Below are 16,616 nucleotides of genomic sequence, written 5' to 3'. Positions count from 1 at the left end.
TTTTCCAAGGTCCTGGATCATCTTCAGTATCATTATTCTGAATTCTTTTTCTGCAAGACTGCCTATCTCCATTTCATTTCGTTGTTTTTCTGGGGTTTTGTCTTGTTCCTTCATCTGGTACATAGCCCTCTGCCTTTTCATCTTGTCTATCTGTGAATGTGGTTTTTGTTCCACAGGCTGCAGGATTGTAGTTCTTCTTGCTTCTGCTGTCTGCCCTCTGGTGGATGAGGCTATCTAAGAGGCTTGTGGAAGTTTCCTGATGGGAGGGACTGGTGGTGGGTAGAGCTGGCTGTTGCTCTGGTGGGCAGAGCTCAGTAAAACTTTAATCCACTTGTCTGCTGATGGGTGGGGCTGGGTTCCCTCCCTGTTGGTTGTTTGGCCTGAGACGACCCAACACTGGAGCCTACCCAGGCTCTTTGGTGGGGCTAATGGCAGACTCTGGGAGGGCTCACGCCAAGGAGTACTTCCCAGAACTTCTGCTGCAGTGTCCTTGTTCCTTGGTGAGCCACAGCTGCCCCCCGCCTCTACAGGAGACCCTCCAACATTACCAGGAGACCCTCCAACATTACCAGGTAGGTCTGGTTAAGTCTCCTGTGTGGGTCACTGCTCCTTCCCCTGGGTCCCGACGCGCACACTACTTTGTGTGTGCCCTCCAAGAGTGGAGTCTCTGTTTCCCCCAGTCCTGCCGAAGTCCTGCAATCAAATCCCGCTAGCCTTCAAAGTCTGATTCTCTAGGAATTCCTCCTCCTGTTGCCAGAACCCCAGGCTGGGAAGCCTGAAGTGTGGCTCAGAACCTTCACTCCAGTGGGTAGACTTCTGTGGTATAAGTGTTCTCCAGTTTGTGAGTCACCCACCCAGCAGTTATGGGATTTGATTTCATTGTGATAGCACCCCTCCTACTGTCTCATTGCGGCTTCTCCTTTGTCTTTGCACGTGGGGTATCTTTTCTGGTGAGTTCCAGTGTCTTCCTGTCAATGACCGTTCAGCAGTTAGTTGTGATTCCGGTGTTCCCAAAAGAGGGGGTGAGAGCATGTCCTTCTACTCCGCCATGTTGAACCAATCCAAATGCCTGCTTTAGAGAAGAAGAAATATCTAAAATAATCCAACTTTCCACCTTAAGGAAATAGAAAAAGAAGAAAAACTAAACCAAAGCAAGCAAAAGGAAGAAGATAATGAAGACAAGAGCAGAGATAAATGAAATAGAGAATCAAAACACAATACAGAGAACGAATGAAATCAAAAGTTGGTTCCTTGAAAAGATTTAAAAAAAGAAAATCGACAAACCTTTAGCTAGAATGACTAAGAAAAAACAGAGAAGACTCAAATTACCAAAAGCAGGAATGGTGGAGACAACATAGCAGAGTGGTTAAGAGTCTGGACTGTGGAGCTAGACTGCCAAAAGCAAAAATAAAAGTGGGGACATCCTAATGACCTTACAGAAATAAGCAGTATTACAAAAGATGGCTATGAACAACTGCATGCCAACAAATTAGATAACCTAGATGAAATGGACAAATTCCTAGAAACACACAAACTACCAAAACTGGCTCAAGAAGAAACAAACTTTTACAGACCTACAACAAATAAAGATATTAAACCAGTAATCAAAATCTTCCAACAAAGAAAATCTCAGGACCAGATGGCTTCATTGGTGAATTCTACAGTGTTCAAAGAAGAATTAACAAGAACATCCCATCTCAACTCTTCCAAAGAACAGAAGAGGAAACACTTCTTAACTCATTCTATGAAGCAAGTATTACTCTGACCAAAGCCAGACATAGACATCAAAGAAAACTAAAAACCAATATACCAATATGAGTATAGATGTAAAAATTCATCAACATAATACTAGCAAACAGATTCTAGAAGCATATTAAGAAGATTATATACATAACCAAGTTGAATTTATCCCAAGAATGCAAGGGTGGTGCAACATACAAAAAGTAATCAACAAAATACACAATATTAATAGAATGAAGGGAAAAAAAGCCCAACTGTGATCCTTTCAATTTATGCAGAAAAAGGAGTTTACAAAACCCAACATCTTTTCATGATAAAAAATGCTCAACAGATTATGAATAAAAGGGAAATTCCTCAACATGGTAAAGGCCACCTATGAAAAACCCACAGCTAACATCATAGTTAATGGTGAAAGACTAAATGCTTTCTAAGATCATGAACAATGCAAGGCTGTCTACTCTTACCATTTCTATCCAATATTGTATAGGAAGTCCTGCCTAGGGCAATTAGTAAAAAAAAAAAAAAGACAGCTAAACATGGCAAGACTTCTCAAAGTGATCAACAGATTCAGTGCAACCTTTATCAAAATTCCATCTGCCTATTTTGCAGAAATGGATGAACTGATCCTAAAATTCATATATAATTGCAAGGGACCTTGATTAGCCAAAACAATCTTGAAAAAAATACAAAGTTGGAGGACTCACACCTTCCAATTCCAGGACTTACTACAATGCTGTAATAATCAAGGCAGTATGTTAATCACACACAAAGGAGTGAAGTTAGAGCCTTACCTAATAAAATATTTTAAAATGAACTCAAAATAGATCAAAGACCTAAACATAAGAGCTAAAACTATAAAACTCTTAGAAGTAAACATAGGATTTAATCTTCATGACCTTAAATCTGGCAATAAATTCTTAGATGTGGCACCAAAGCACAAGCAACAAAAGAAAAATATATAAATTGGACTTCATCAAAATTAAAACTTTTGTGTAAGAAAGGGTTCTATCAAGGAAGTGAAAAGGCAACCTATAGAATGGGAGAAAATATTTGCAGACCATATATCTGAAAGAATTAATATCTAGAATATATAAAGAACTCCTACCACTCAACAACAACAACAACAACAAAACAACCCAGTTAAAAAAATGGGCAAAGGACTTGAATAGATAGTTCTTCAAAGAAGATATAGATCTGGACAATAAGTACATGAAAAGATGCTCATCATCATTAATCATTAGAGAAATGCTAATTAAAACAACAATAAGATATCACTTCACACCCACTAGGATGCCTATGATTTAAAAAAATGAAAAATAACAAATGTTACTGAAGATATCAAGAAATTGGAACTCATATTACACACTGCTGGTGGGAATGTAAAAGGTGCAACTGCTGAGAAAAAGAGTTTGGCTGTTCCTCTAAAAGTTAAACACAGGGACTTCCCTCGTGGCGCAGTGGATAAGAATCCGCCTGCTAATGCAGGGGACACGGGTTCGATCCCTGGTCCGGGAAGATCCCACATGCCGTGGAGCAACTAAGCCCGTGTGCCACAACTACTGAAGCCCGCATGCCTAGAGCCCGTGCTCCGCAACAAGAGAAGCCACCGCAATGAGAAGCCTGCGCACTGCAACGAAGAGTAGCCCCTGCTCGCCGCAACTAAAGAAAGCCCGCGCACGGCAACGAAGACCCAACGCAGCCAAAAATAAATGAATAAATTTTTTTTAAAAATTAAGAAAAAAAAGTTAAACACAGAATTTCCATGTGAACCAGCAATCCACTTCTAGGTATATACACAAAAGAACTGAAAACAGATGTTCAAGATAAAACTTCTACAAGAATTTCATAACACTACTATTCACAATAGCCAAAAGGCAGAAACAACCCAATATTCACTGATGGATGAATGGATAAACAAAATGTTGTATATCCATACAATGGCATGCTATTTGATCATAAAAAGGAATGAACACTGATCCATACTTCACCATGGATCAACCTCGAAAACACTGTGCCAAGTGAAAGAAGCCAGATACAAAAGGCCATATCTTGTATTATTCCTTTTATACAAAATATACAGAAGATGTGAATCCATAGAGACAAAAAGCAAATTAGTTGTCAGGGGCTGGGGTAAGGAAGAAATGGGGATTGACTGCTGAATGGGTATGAAAATGTTCTAGAATGAGATAGTGCTGATGGTCGCATAATATCAGGAATGTACTAAGGTCACTGAATTGTAACTTTAAAAAGGCTAAAATGGTGAATTTTATGTTATGTGACTTTTACCTCAATAAAAAACACAGCACCCCAATCCTGCAGAATATCACCCCTAGGCTGGCATCTTAACTTTGCTTCTAAGAGGCCCTTCCAACATTCTAGTGGGCCAACAGTAGCTTCTGGTGACACATTCCCTGGGAAGATCAGTGGGTCCTGGGATCATGTGCCCATTGCTGTACATCCTTTGTCATTAAGTGAGTCCCTTGGTATAAGACAAGGTAAAGTGGGATCTTATGAAGATAAGTCAGACTCTTTGTGAGTTCTCAGATGGTGGTGTTGGCTGCCACCCTGTTGGCAGGAGAGGCAATGAGAAGCAGATGCTGGCTGTCGGAATTTGGGTCTGGATACAATGCACTGTAAAGGCCTGATGAGATAAGGGTGAGAAACCATCAGTGCACCTTTCAAAAACAGAAGTTCAAAACAAATGACAATGAAAACACAATGACTCAAAACCTATGGGATGCAGCAAAAGCAGTTCTAAGAGGGAAGTTTATAGCAATACAATCCTACCTCAAGAAACAAGAAAAATCTCAAATAAATTACCTAACCTTACACCTAAAGCAACTAGAGAAAGAAGAACACACAAAACCCGAAGTTGGTAGAAGAAAAGAAATCATAAAGATCAGAGCAGAAATAAATGAAATAGAAACGAAGAAAACAATAGCAAAGATCAATGAAAGTAAAAGCTGGTTCTTTGAGAAGATAAACAAAATTGATCAACCTTTAGCCAGACTCATCAAGAGAAAAAGGGAGAGGACTCAAGTCAAGAAAATTAGAAATGAAAAAGGAGAAGTTACAAGTGACACTGCAGAACTACAAAGGATCATAAGAGACTACTATAAGCAACTCTATGCCAATAAAATGGACAACCTGGAAGAAATGGACAAACTCTTAGGAAGGTACAAGCTTCCAAGACTGAACCAGGAAGAAATAGAAAATAGACCAATCACAAGTAATGAAATTGAACAGACCAATCACAAGTAATGAAATTGAAACTGTGATTAAAAATCTTCCAACAAACAAAAGTCCAGGACCAGATGGCTTCACAGGCAAATTCTATCAAGCGTTTATTTTTTTTATTTTTTATTTTTTCGGTACGCGGGCCTCTCACTGCCGTGTCCTCTCCCGCCGCGCAGCACAGGCTCCGGACGCGCAGGCCCAGCGGCCATGGCTCACGGGCCCAGCCGCTCCGCGGCACGTGGGGTCCTCCCGGACCGGGGCACGAACCCGTGTCCCCCGCATCGGCAGGCGGACCCGCAACCGCTGCGCCACCAGGGAAGCCCTATCAAGCATTTAGAATGAGAGCTAACACCTATCCTTCTCAAACTCTTCCGAAAAACAGAAGTTCAAACCCATGTAAATCCTCCTAACTGAGGTATCTTAGGCAATGCAAGCACCTCTGGGCAGCGGACCCCTGGAAAAGTGAGATGTCTTTGTACTTTTAAAAAAACCAAAGCTCCATTTATGATGCAACATGGTTAGCACCTATCTATGTACACTGTCTCCTCTGATTCTTTTAGAAGTTCTTCAGGATGAATATCCTCACTGTGCAAATGCGGGAACTGTTGCCTATAAGTCTAAGTAACTGCAGTGTGATCACAGGACTAAGAGGTGGAGGTGGAGGTGAACAGGGCTGTTGCACTCCATGATCCATGCTGTTTTTTTAATGAGGTTTCGCAAATACATGGCACATCTGCTGCCATCACCTACTCCAGTGCTCCTGGCACATATTATTAATCAATCATGGCTTCCTTTCCCTCTGAGTCTGGACTCAGCTTTACCATCCTCTGCAAGACAGCCACTCTAAAAAACTGGCACTTAGGATGAAAACTCCTCTACTGTCCTAGCATCACACATCACACTGCCTCCTTCTATCTGAACTGGCATCTCCTGAATCTACTTTTGAGGCAACAGAAAGTCCCAGGTCTATCCAGAAGACCCCTCTAGGATGTGGCCACTTCTCACCTGGGGCCAGAATGATGTGTGGTTGTGAAGCCTGGGAAGCAGTGGGCCAACTGAAGACAGAGACAAGGGTCAGGAACTGAAAGAAACAGGAGGAAATAAAGGCAGGAGGTGAGGGTCCCAGCCCCATGTCTGCTTCGTTTCCAGGAGGAAGCAAGTGGCTCAGCCCCGGCCAGTCAGTCCCAGGAACTGAAAGCAGCACATGACCTGGGGCCAGGCCCATCATAATGAATCCTGGAACTCTGTTTGAAATTTTGGGAAAGAGGTAAGATGGCTAAGTTGTAGAATGTCCCCTTGGCGCTTCTGTGGCCATCTTGCCAGCATGAAGGGAGCGCCTGGCTGAGAACAGAGTCAGCAGAACTAAAGCAGAGCCAAGGGATAGAGTGAGAGAGATTCCTGCTGATATGGTTCGAGCCCTGGATGCAGCCATATCTAGTCAGCTCCTCCTGCTCCTTTCTTTTTCCTAAGCCAGTTGGAGTTATTTGTCAATTGTCAATGAAAAAATCCTGGTTAAGACAATCTATTTGTCTTCCATAGCTGTTCTTTGCCTCAATTACTGTTTAAAAATATGCCCCTCACCTTCTGTGTGGATTGAGCATCTCTTCACTCATCTTTGCCCAAATCACTACCCCTGCCCCACTCTTACTGCTGCGCGCCAACCTACAGGCCCCTCCTGGGCTATCTGCTCAAACTCCCCCAGGTTTATGAGATAGCTGCCTGGTGAGCCTCTGTGCGTCTTTTGGAAAACCTCCTTCTTCTAAGACAGGAACTATTTGTTTGATACCCAGTGTTCCCGATGAAGAAATCATGACATCAAATCCTCTCAGACTGCAGTGCCAGGAAAATATAGGTACTGTTAATCACACAGTTATTCAGTGATGGGGCCAGGATTCAAACCCAGGGTATGTGGCTCCCAAGCTCACTGCCACCAATGAAGTATCCTGTCCCTATTCAGTAAGTGGCTATGATTGCTGTTACTAACAATGATAATCAGTCACTCCAACGTAATGGCCTGATCACTGGCCCTACCCCATCTTCCAACTACTCCAATTCGCTTTATAAGAAATAATCTACAGCTGGATAAGAAGTAAAGTAGCCATGTTAGGACCTGTACTCCAGAATGGAGAAAGCCACCTGAGGGAGACACAAAGTTTCCTTGTTCCATAGCTATCTTTTTCAATATAATAAGCTTCAAAAAACCAGTTTTCCTGGGCATATATCGGGAGAAAATCAGTATTTGAAAAGACACATGCACCCCAATGTTCACAGCAGCACTATTTACAATTGCCAAGACATGGAAAGAACCTAAATGTCCATCGACAGAGGAATGGACAAAGAAGATGTGGTATTTATATATATACAATGGAATATTACTCAGCCATAAAAAGAAGGAAAAAATACCATTTGCAGCAACATGGACGGACCTAGAGATTATCATACTAAGTGAAGTAAGTCAGACAAAGACAAATACCATAGGATAGCACTCATATGTGGAATCTAATTTTTAAAACATTATACAAATGAACTTATTTACAAAACAGAAACAGACTTAAAGATACTGAAAACAAACTTATGGTTACCAAAGGGGAAAGGTGGCAGGGGGAGGGATAAATCAGGAGCTTGGGATTAACATAAACACACTACTATATATAAGATAGAGAGCAAACAAGGACCTACTGTATAGCACAGGGAACTCTACTCAATATTCTGTGATAAGTTATATGAGAAAAGAGTCTGAAAAAGAGCGAATATATGTATATGTATAGCTTAACTGAATCACTGCGCTGTACACTTGAAACTAACACAACATTGTAAATCAACTATACTCCAATAAAATAAAATAAAATAAACAGTTTATTTTGTACAATAAAAGCTGGGTCAATCCATACTTTATTACCTGGCTATCTCTCGTCTACCAATCTTACCTGGGCATTGTAGGCGATATGAATGATGAACCTAGGACCTAAGAAATGTGTGGGTTCCAGGCCTGGCTCTGCCATTAGCCACGTACAGCTTCAGACCACTTTCTTCCCCTCTGAACATCACTTTCCACATCTGCAAAACTGGAAGGTGGGTATGTGTGCATGTGTGTGTGAGGTCTGACTAGAGTGGTATTTCCCAAAGTGTTTTCCAGTAGGCATTTTTCAGAAGTTAAACACCCCCCCCATCCCCCTGCTCCAGTAATTTTGGGCACACTGGGTGGGACAAAGTTAAACTACAGTATATTTACTGCAGGACTTCTTGGAAACTTCAGTCTGCTCTTATGCATTGTGACTCTGACAGGAAGGCAGAACACACAGCAGTTCCCGAACTTACTTGACAGAGGAAATTTTTCTAGGTACACTCTCTTACGGGGGAGTGGTTTTGTGGGACAGAATTTAGGAAAAGTTAGATTAGGGGATCTGTAGGATCCCTTTCAGCTCTGAGAAGTTTTAATTCAAAATTCACTATTTTGGCCTAGGGCTCTGTGAGATGTTAAACTACATCCTGAATCATGAAAGAAAAAAATAATTATGGTCAGTAAAGTTTAGATGGAGTTCAGTTGTAATTTATAGAATTCCAGTTGCTGAAAATGAGAGAACCCATGAGTGGATGGATGGTTACGATCCAATAAACCAAACGTTCAGTGAACTTGGACCGTGCCAGTCAACAGAGGGAGCTATATTGTAAGCTGACCTCGTTACAAGTTTCCCTTTTGGAAATTCGAGGATATACAGGTTACCCTTTCTGTACTCCCAGAGTCTGGGAATATATAGTCACAAATTCACGGCCTGAGGAAAGTGACGTAGAGACTCTGAGTCGTAAAATCAAAACGGCTTTGAACCATTTCAAAGAGGCACCACTTCAGAAAGGAAAAGAACCTCCTGTTAGCATGCATGTTGTCTGCAGGAAAGCAAAGAAGCAAAATTAGCGAACGAGCATTGAACCTGCCTGGGGAAGAAATTAATTCTGCAGCAGCCCTGATTACTAATTGTAAAATGTGCACAACGCAATTTACATTCTATTCAGGGAGCTTTCTTCATTGTCTTATTTTGGTAAGTATAGAAAGTACCCATAGAAAAGGACTTCATGGATTCATTCTTGACTGAAGTCCTCTAAATCTATTTTCACTCAAAACTGAATTCTCCCATCATGGGGGTTTTCAAGAGGCAGCTAGGTGTAGGGCAACGGGTGTGGCACTGGAGTCAGACATTTACTCGATGAATCTGTACTGGGTGGCCACTACGTGCCAAACACCGGGAATACAGCAGTGACCAAAGAAGAAGAAATCCCTAACCTGATAGAGCTGCCATCCTGGCTCTGTCACTTATCAGCTGTGTGAGCGTGGGCGAGTCATTTAATATCTCTGAGCCTTAGCTCATTATAGCATGGTCACAGGATTGCTGGGAAAGCTATATGTCAGATTTTGTACGTGGAGTGTCAAGCCTAGGGCCAGGCACCTAAATGTCTTCTAGAAAGGGCAGTCAGGATAATGGCTCTTGCAGCCAGAGGGGGAGAAGAGAGTTCAGATAGATCCAGGGAGGCCTCACACTACAGGCAGAGCCTTTGAAGAAGGCGCAGGATGAGCAGGGGCATCTGGGAATAATGGCTCACCCCCCCCAAAGAAGCCCCACTTGTGTTCCCTGCCTCTCAACCGATCCCCTCACTTTTCCCAGGTTTGCCAGCATGAGCAGCTGTTGGGCTTGGTGACCTCTTAACCCCAGGGCCTGCCTGCTGGTCCGCGTCCTCACACAGGGAACCAGCTACCCTGACAGAAGTTCAGCACTCACAGCTCTAGCCCCTTGGATACTCTCCAAGGTCACAGACAGGCCTCACCGCAGCCTCACTGCCAGCCCAAAGGCATCCAGGAGGTGGTCAGCACAGATCCAGTCCCCCTCCGCCTGAACGCCGTTCACCCGTACATCCTGCCCGGCCTGCCGCCGTCTTGCCTCATGTCCTTGAGCTGCTAGCTTCCCCCTCTGAGTCAGGTTCTCCTCTGTAGGCTGAAGGGATTTGGCCAGACTGCCCTATGGGTGTCCCCCCCAGTTCTGGGGTTCTACAAGATTCCTCTCACAGGATACCTGGCAGAGATTTGGAATTAGTCAAACTTCAGTTTTCCCATTATTACTTGCACTTTCGGAGATCAGTTTTTCTATCTGTAAAAATGGGGTTAATAATCCCTACTTCTAAATCAAGACTGTTGACACGGTGGAGAGAACATGGATCTTGAATCAGACAGACTTGAGTTTGAATATTGGTGTCACTATTTGCAAGGCAGGTCACTTCTGCTCTCTGGAAGCCTCAGTTTCTTCATCTGCAAAATGGGCATATGGCACCTACCTTGAAGAATTGTAGAAGTGAGGCAAACTATGCATCATACCTGCACACAGTAGATGATCAATAATTGGCGGCTCTTATTGCGGCTGCTATTTACTCTAAAATAAGTGCCTGATTAAAAGCTGATACCATCCCCAATTTCCACCACCGCGCTCACCCTCTCTGGGTCTCTGAGGCTGGGGTTCCTCCTGCCTCTAATCAGCGACGGGGCTTCTATGGCTGAAAGCTACATCCAGAGGGGTTTCAGCGGCTGCAACAAATTCCTTTTAGGCTGCAGAGTCCATGGTCCATGCAACACTTCCTGTTGAAAGGTGTGTTCTCATATACATACGATGTGCCCTCAAATACACAGTACCCTACTCGGCCTCTTCTTCTGGGATCCTAATTCCGTTTCATGCTTTGTAGCGGATATAAAGCCATCCTTTCTTTGAGAGAGTTGAATCTCAAATTTTCCCATGACCTCACCCATCGCCGCCATTTGTCCCATGCTCTGCTGTACAGCTGGGACTGTCGGTTCAGAAGAGCACATGACACCGAAAGGGACTAGAATTCCTGAATCTCAGGGTTAGAGGGGGATGGATGGTACTTAGCTGAAACCCTCTTCTGGTGCTTGAACTTTCTCTACTCCATCCTCTGCTGAGGGGTCCTTCAGCCTATCCTTAGTTACCTCCAATGACGGGGAACTCACTCAAGACAAAGGTGGTCATTTCATCACCTACCCGGTTGCCACTTAGCTGCCTGGCTTGCTTGAAAAAGCATCGATCAACAGTGAAAGAAAAGCTTCTCTCACAGGTAAGTCATCCGTGACTTGTAGTTCCGAAGAACAATACTGTTTTCTTGTCCACCCCCCTCCCTAACTCTGAGCTTTGTGGCCACAAAAAATAGAGATATGACATTTTTCTCTAGAATAACAAAACTCTGTTAATGTGTCTCTTTTATTCACCCACCCGCTAGACATTGCCACAAGGAATCTACTTTAGATGCCCAGAGAGAATGCGTTTCAACTCTAAACATAATTAGCTAGCTTCCAGAAGGAGGAGGAGAGGCATTTATGGGCATAGATAAATCATATCCTTGGCCAAATACCCTCTTCTATTTTCCAGCAGGGAACCCAGAGCAATTTCAGAACACAACACTGTTTTCCTCGTGCAGCTTCAGAAACCGAGGCACAGAGAAGTGAAGGTCACCCAACAAATTAAGAGCAAAGGCATGCACTAAATCCCAGGAATCCAAGACCTCCCAGCATAGTAATTGATTCCCTAAGATAAATGTTTGTGTTGCTAACCAGGGAAATTTATTATGGCCTTTACAGAGCGATTCTTGAGGCTCAAAATTATAAACAGGGAAACAGGGCCTGGTAATAAGTTGAGTGATTAATTGGCAGAGAAAGCTTTCAAGGAGGGAAAGCATCAATGAGCTGAAAAAAGATCAAACATCTTTTAGGAAGTTTCCCCACTCTCTTACATTGTTTTAATTCTTCATGCTCGGTCTCGTCATTATACATTTTTGAAGTGGGTTTTTATTTTCTTTCTTGCTTTTTGCTTTTTCAGTTATTCTTCTGGTAAGGTTATTTGATTACATCTCCCACTTAGATTATTTCTCAGGTTGAATTGAACTTAACCTTTGCCCAGTGAAGCAGAACAGAGCCTTGCTTATCTGAAGGAAATGGGACCAAGAAGCCATGGAAACATAATCAGAAATGGCTGAGATACAGCACATTTTGTTTATTTGCTGGGGAAAGGGGCACAGTGGGGGTCAGTGTCGAGGTCCTGGGACACAGGAGCTGTGACAGCTCTGAGGGAGCCCCCTGAAGAGTGGACCCACTCATAGCAGCAGCTCCTTGGAGGCAGCAGGTCCCCAGCCGTGGGAGAGTATGGGCTCTGGACTGAGGTGGTGGTCACCTTCCCAGCTCTGCCTTGTGCTTGCTGTGTGACTTCAGCAAGCTGGGCAACCTCTCTGAGTCTCAGTTTTCTCAGCCAGCTCTGGCTAACCTGGGAAGCTCCATGGGGGTAAGGGCTGTGTCTGCTGTGTTAATCAGTGTTTTCTTAGTGCCTAGTGGATAACAGGCACTTGGTAAGTGTCTGCTAAATGAATGAATGGAAAAGGGTCATTGTGAAGATTAAACGAGAGACTGTAAGTAAAAGCCTAGGACATTTTAGATGCTCTTTAAACAGTAGTTCTTACATTGCCAGACTCCTTCCATCAGTGTCTAGGCCGGAAGGAGTCTGGTGTTGCATCACAGAGCAGCCCCTTGTCCTGCGGATGAGGAAGCTGAGGTCTGTCTGTTCGTTCATCTAACACACACACGTGAGGGGCCTCCTAGCTGTCAGGCACTATACTGGGGGTGTAGCAAGACAGAGTAAACCTCTACGATGATGAAGCTCATGTGTGAGCGGGAAGAGACAGTAAATGAGTAGACAGGTGTGGAAGCAAGAATACTTCTACATGCCAACCAAGTGCTATGAGACTAAGAAAGCAGGGGACACGATAGACAGGGTCTGACAGTGGTGGCTGGGGGCTGCCTTAGATGGGGTGACCAGCTGGGGCCTCTCTGAGGAGGTGACAGAGGAGTAGAGACCTGAATGACCAGAAGGAGACAGTCAGACTTAACTCGGAAGCCAGAGTGCTCCGGATCACTGCTGCTTCCTTGGTTTATTTTGGTGTTTGTTCTCATAGGTCTTTTTTCGAGGGGAGGGGATATGACTCTGATTCTGATATAATTTTAAATTATAGAAAAGTTCTGAAATAGAACAAGAAACTCTCATCTTCTAGATTCACCAACTGTTAATGTTTTGCCCTCTTCTCTCTACTCTCTCTCTCTCTCTAAACATATTACATGTTATACACATACACATACACACACACGCATACTTTTTTCAGACCATGTGAGAGTACATATTGCAAACATACTGCCCCATTACCCTATACTTCAGTGTGTACTTCCTAAAATAAGAACATTCTCGGGACTTCCCTGGAGGTCCAGTGGTTAGGACTTCGCCTTCCAATGCAGGGGGTGTGGGTTCGATCCCTGGTTAGGGAGCTAAGATCCCACATGCCTCGCCGCCAAAAAACCAAAACATAAAACAGAAGCAATAATGTAACAAGTTCAATAAAGAGTTTAAAAATGGTCCACATCAAAAGAAAAAAATAAATCTTAAAAAAAAAGAACATTCTCTTACACAACCACAGTCCGTATTTAAATTTTGTCAATCGCTCCTACAATGACCTTTTAAAATGACATATATTTTTTTCTGGGTCCAGGATCTCATACAGTATTTAGTCCTTACCTCTCTTTAGTCTCCTTTAATCCGGAACACTTCCCTAGCCATTCTTTGTCTTTCTCGATCTTGACATTTTTTAAGCACGCAGGCCAGTTACTTTGGGACCTGTTGCTCTGTTTGGGTTTCCTGATGCTTCCTGAGGGGCAGATGCGGGTACGCCTTTCTGGCAGGAACGCCACGGAACGTACACTCCGCCCTCCTCAGCCCGCACAGCAGGAGGCACGTGGTGCCGGGCTGTCCCAGGGTGGGTGGTGCTAACTTTGACTGCTGGGTGAACGTGGTCTCGGCCAGGTTTCTCCACTATAAAGTTACTATTGTCCCCTTTGTAATTAATAAATCATTTGTGGGCAGGTCCTTTTAGAATATAAATATTCTGTTCCTCAAACCTTCACCCATCAGTTTTAGCATTCGTGGCTGATTTTCTTACTCCATCTTTCCTTCTATGCTTATTAGTTGGCATTCTACTGCAAGGAAGAGTTTTTCCTTCTCTTTCATTGATTTATACAATAATTTATCTCCTTATAGCACTACAAACCCACTGGCTTTTATTTTATTCAACAGGTTATAATCCACTACTGCCAGATTTCTCTCCTATTTGGCCAAGCAGAGCCCCTTTATCCCAGCCCCTGTGTTTTTTTTTGACGTGTCCCCATCATTCTTTAAGCATTTCCTTGCTTTCTGGCACAAGATGTTTAAGACTCATCTTGCACTTTCCCTGCCCGAGCCATGGAATCAGCCTTTTCTCCAACAAGCCTTTTGGTATTAAAAGACCCTTAGCATCCAAGCTCTAGGTGCCAGGTAGGCTCCTGCTACCAGTGCATTATTGCTCTTAGGCTCTCACAGGGGACAGAGCTAGAAAGCTTCTCAAATGTTAATGTGCAGGAGGCACTGGGATAGTGTTAAAGTGCAGATTCTGATTCAGTTGGTTGGATTTACCAGCTGGCGCCAGGTTCTGCTTTTCTAACAAGCCTCCAAGTGATGCTGACGCTGCTGGCCCACCAGCCACCTCTTGGGCACCGAGGATATAGGAAGGACAGCGGTTCCCAAACCTAGGCACGCGACAGCACCTGCGGGGTTTGTTCAAATACATACTCCCAGGCTCTACTTTTAACGTTTCTGATTCCGTAAGTTTAGGGTGGGGTTCCCAGGTGATGCTACTATTTCTGATCTGGGACCACACTTTGAGAACCACTGATCCAGGACATTGGTTCTCAAACGCGGCTATATTGGAATTCCTGGTGAGTTTTGTTTTGTTTCATGTTGTTCTTTTTTTTTCTTTTTGGCTGCGTGGCATGCGGGATCTTAGTTCCCTGACAAGGGATGAAACCTGTGTCCCCTACGGCGGAAGTGTAAAGAGTCCTAACCACTGGACGGCCAGGGAAGTCCCCTGGTGAGTTTGTTTATTTGTTTTTTAAAAATACTGATCATTAAGGCCCCAGAGATGATGCTTTAATTGGTATAGGAGGCAGCCTGGGCACTGAGAATGCTATGACTTGCATAAGTGTTTCTACTGCTCAGCACAAGTTGAGAAGATGGTTCTAGAAAGAGGCAGGAGTAAATACAAAGGCCTTTGAGAGGGAATGAGCTTGACATTTTCAAGCGTCAGCCAGGAGGCCAGTGTGAAGGCCAGAGGAAGTGAGGTGAGAAAGGTGGGCAGGGTAGGATCAGGGCGGGGTGAGACGGGTCAGGTATGCAGAGGTCACTCTGCTGAGATGGGAAGCCACTGGAGACTTTAAGCACAGACGACATGACGTGAATGCCTTAACCATGACCCTCATCTGACAGTCCCGAGGCCAGCCCTCCTTATGCAGGTCCACAGGCTTTCTATCCAAATGAGTTAGAACTGTGACAAATAAAGGATGAATTATCTTCACAGCCTTCTCTTAGTGTTCCCTATATTTTCAGTACTGCCCATGGATTTCGTTCAGAATTACTTTCCAGAGCTTTGAAATCCTGAAAAAGTAAGTGTAGGCGTAGTCATAAGGTATTACCTCATGGAAGAAACACTTGGCAGATAGGGGACATCTCTCATTGTTGATAAACACACCCAGGAGCGCTTTGCTTTAAGAAAACACAATGTGCGTGGCACGATGTGAACACGCTTAATGTTACTGAACTGTACACTTGAAAGTGGCTAAGATGATAAATTTTGCAGTTTTTTACAATTAAAAAAAGATAATATTCATCATGTATGTGAAAGACAAACCTACAAAGCTCTGAATTCTCTAATTTAACTTTTTTTTTGTTCTTCAGGAAAGTTACCATAGGTATTTCACTACCATATGGAAAACTCTATCATACCATTAAGAATAATGAAGACTTTAAGCCAAGAAAAAAAAATGTATAAAACCATGAATTTGGGAAATGGATAAAGTTGAGAGCAACCACTCACTTTAACAAAAGGATTCTTCACGTGAGGGATTTTGCCTCGGGTTCACCTAAGCATTGTGAACAGTGTCCCTCCAGGGCACTAAAAACAGGATTCACTTGACATGTAGCAACTGCGGAAACGTAACCAGCCTGGAGAGAGAAGCTGATGAGAGGCCTTCCGTGATGTCAATTCCAACAAAGTGAAAATAACTCTGAGATTTCGCTTATCTGCTCTATCCCCTCAAGGTCATTGCACAATATGAGTGTGCTTGGATCGGACAGGATTCCTGGGACACAATTCACATTCTATTTTGATTCTGGCAGCTGGTAACCTTTCTTCTAGGAAATGGAACGACAACAACAACAAAAACACCTGTTGGTGATATTCACATCCTGAGCATGCGAGGGCAGGGAGGCTGCCCAGCGCAAATTGAGCAGAGGTGGGTGCGGCCCCGGGTAATTTTTAGCAACACTCCCGGGCCTGATAGTTGATGGCGGCCTGCAACCAGCTCTGTCAACCTGCCATGAAGATGACCTGTCCTTTCCCTCGGTTATTTGAGCCCTGGGTTTTTCCTGGGCAAGGGCTGACAGTGATGTCATCGTCTCGTGATGCTGCTGGGTGACCTTGTTTACAGACCTGGTTCCACTCATTTCTCTTGTACCCTAATA

At 43.6% G+C, this 16,616-nt stretch overlaps 1 long non-coding RNA gene across 1 annotated transcript in view; it reads right to left on the bottom strand.

Annotated features, from left to right (window-relative positions):
- LOC114484264 (uncharacterized) overlaps positions 1-13,737 on the bottom strand; it is a 95,901-nt gene extending 82,164 nt beyond the window's left edge. The window contains exon 1 of the long non-coding RNA XR_008615842.1: positions 13,584-13,737. This is a non-coding gene — a long non-coding RNA (uncharacterized lncRNA). The remainder of the gene's footprint in view (positions 1-13,583) is intronic.
- Between the last annotated feature and the right edge of the window lie 2,879 nt (positions 13,738-16,616).

This window comes from Physeter macrocephalus, chromosome 18, assembly GCF_002837175.3.
Source record: "Physeter macrocephalus isolate SW-GA chromosome 18, ASM283717v5, whole genome shotgun sequence".
In the NCBI taxonomy this organism is placed as follows: domain Eukaryota; kingdom Metazoa; phylum Chordata; class Mammalia; order Artiodactyla; family Physeteridae; genus Physeter; species Physeter macrocephalus.
This window is presented reverse-complemented; position numbering and strand designations above follow the sequence as displayed.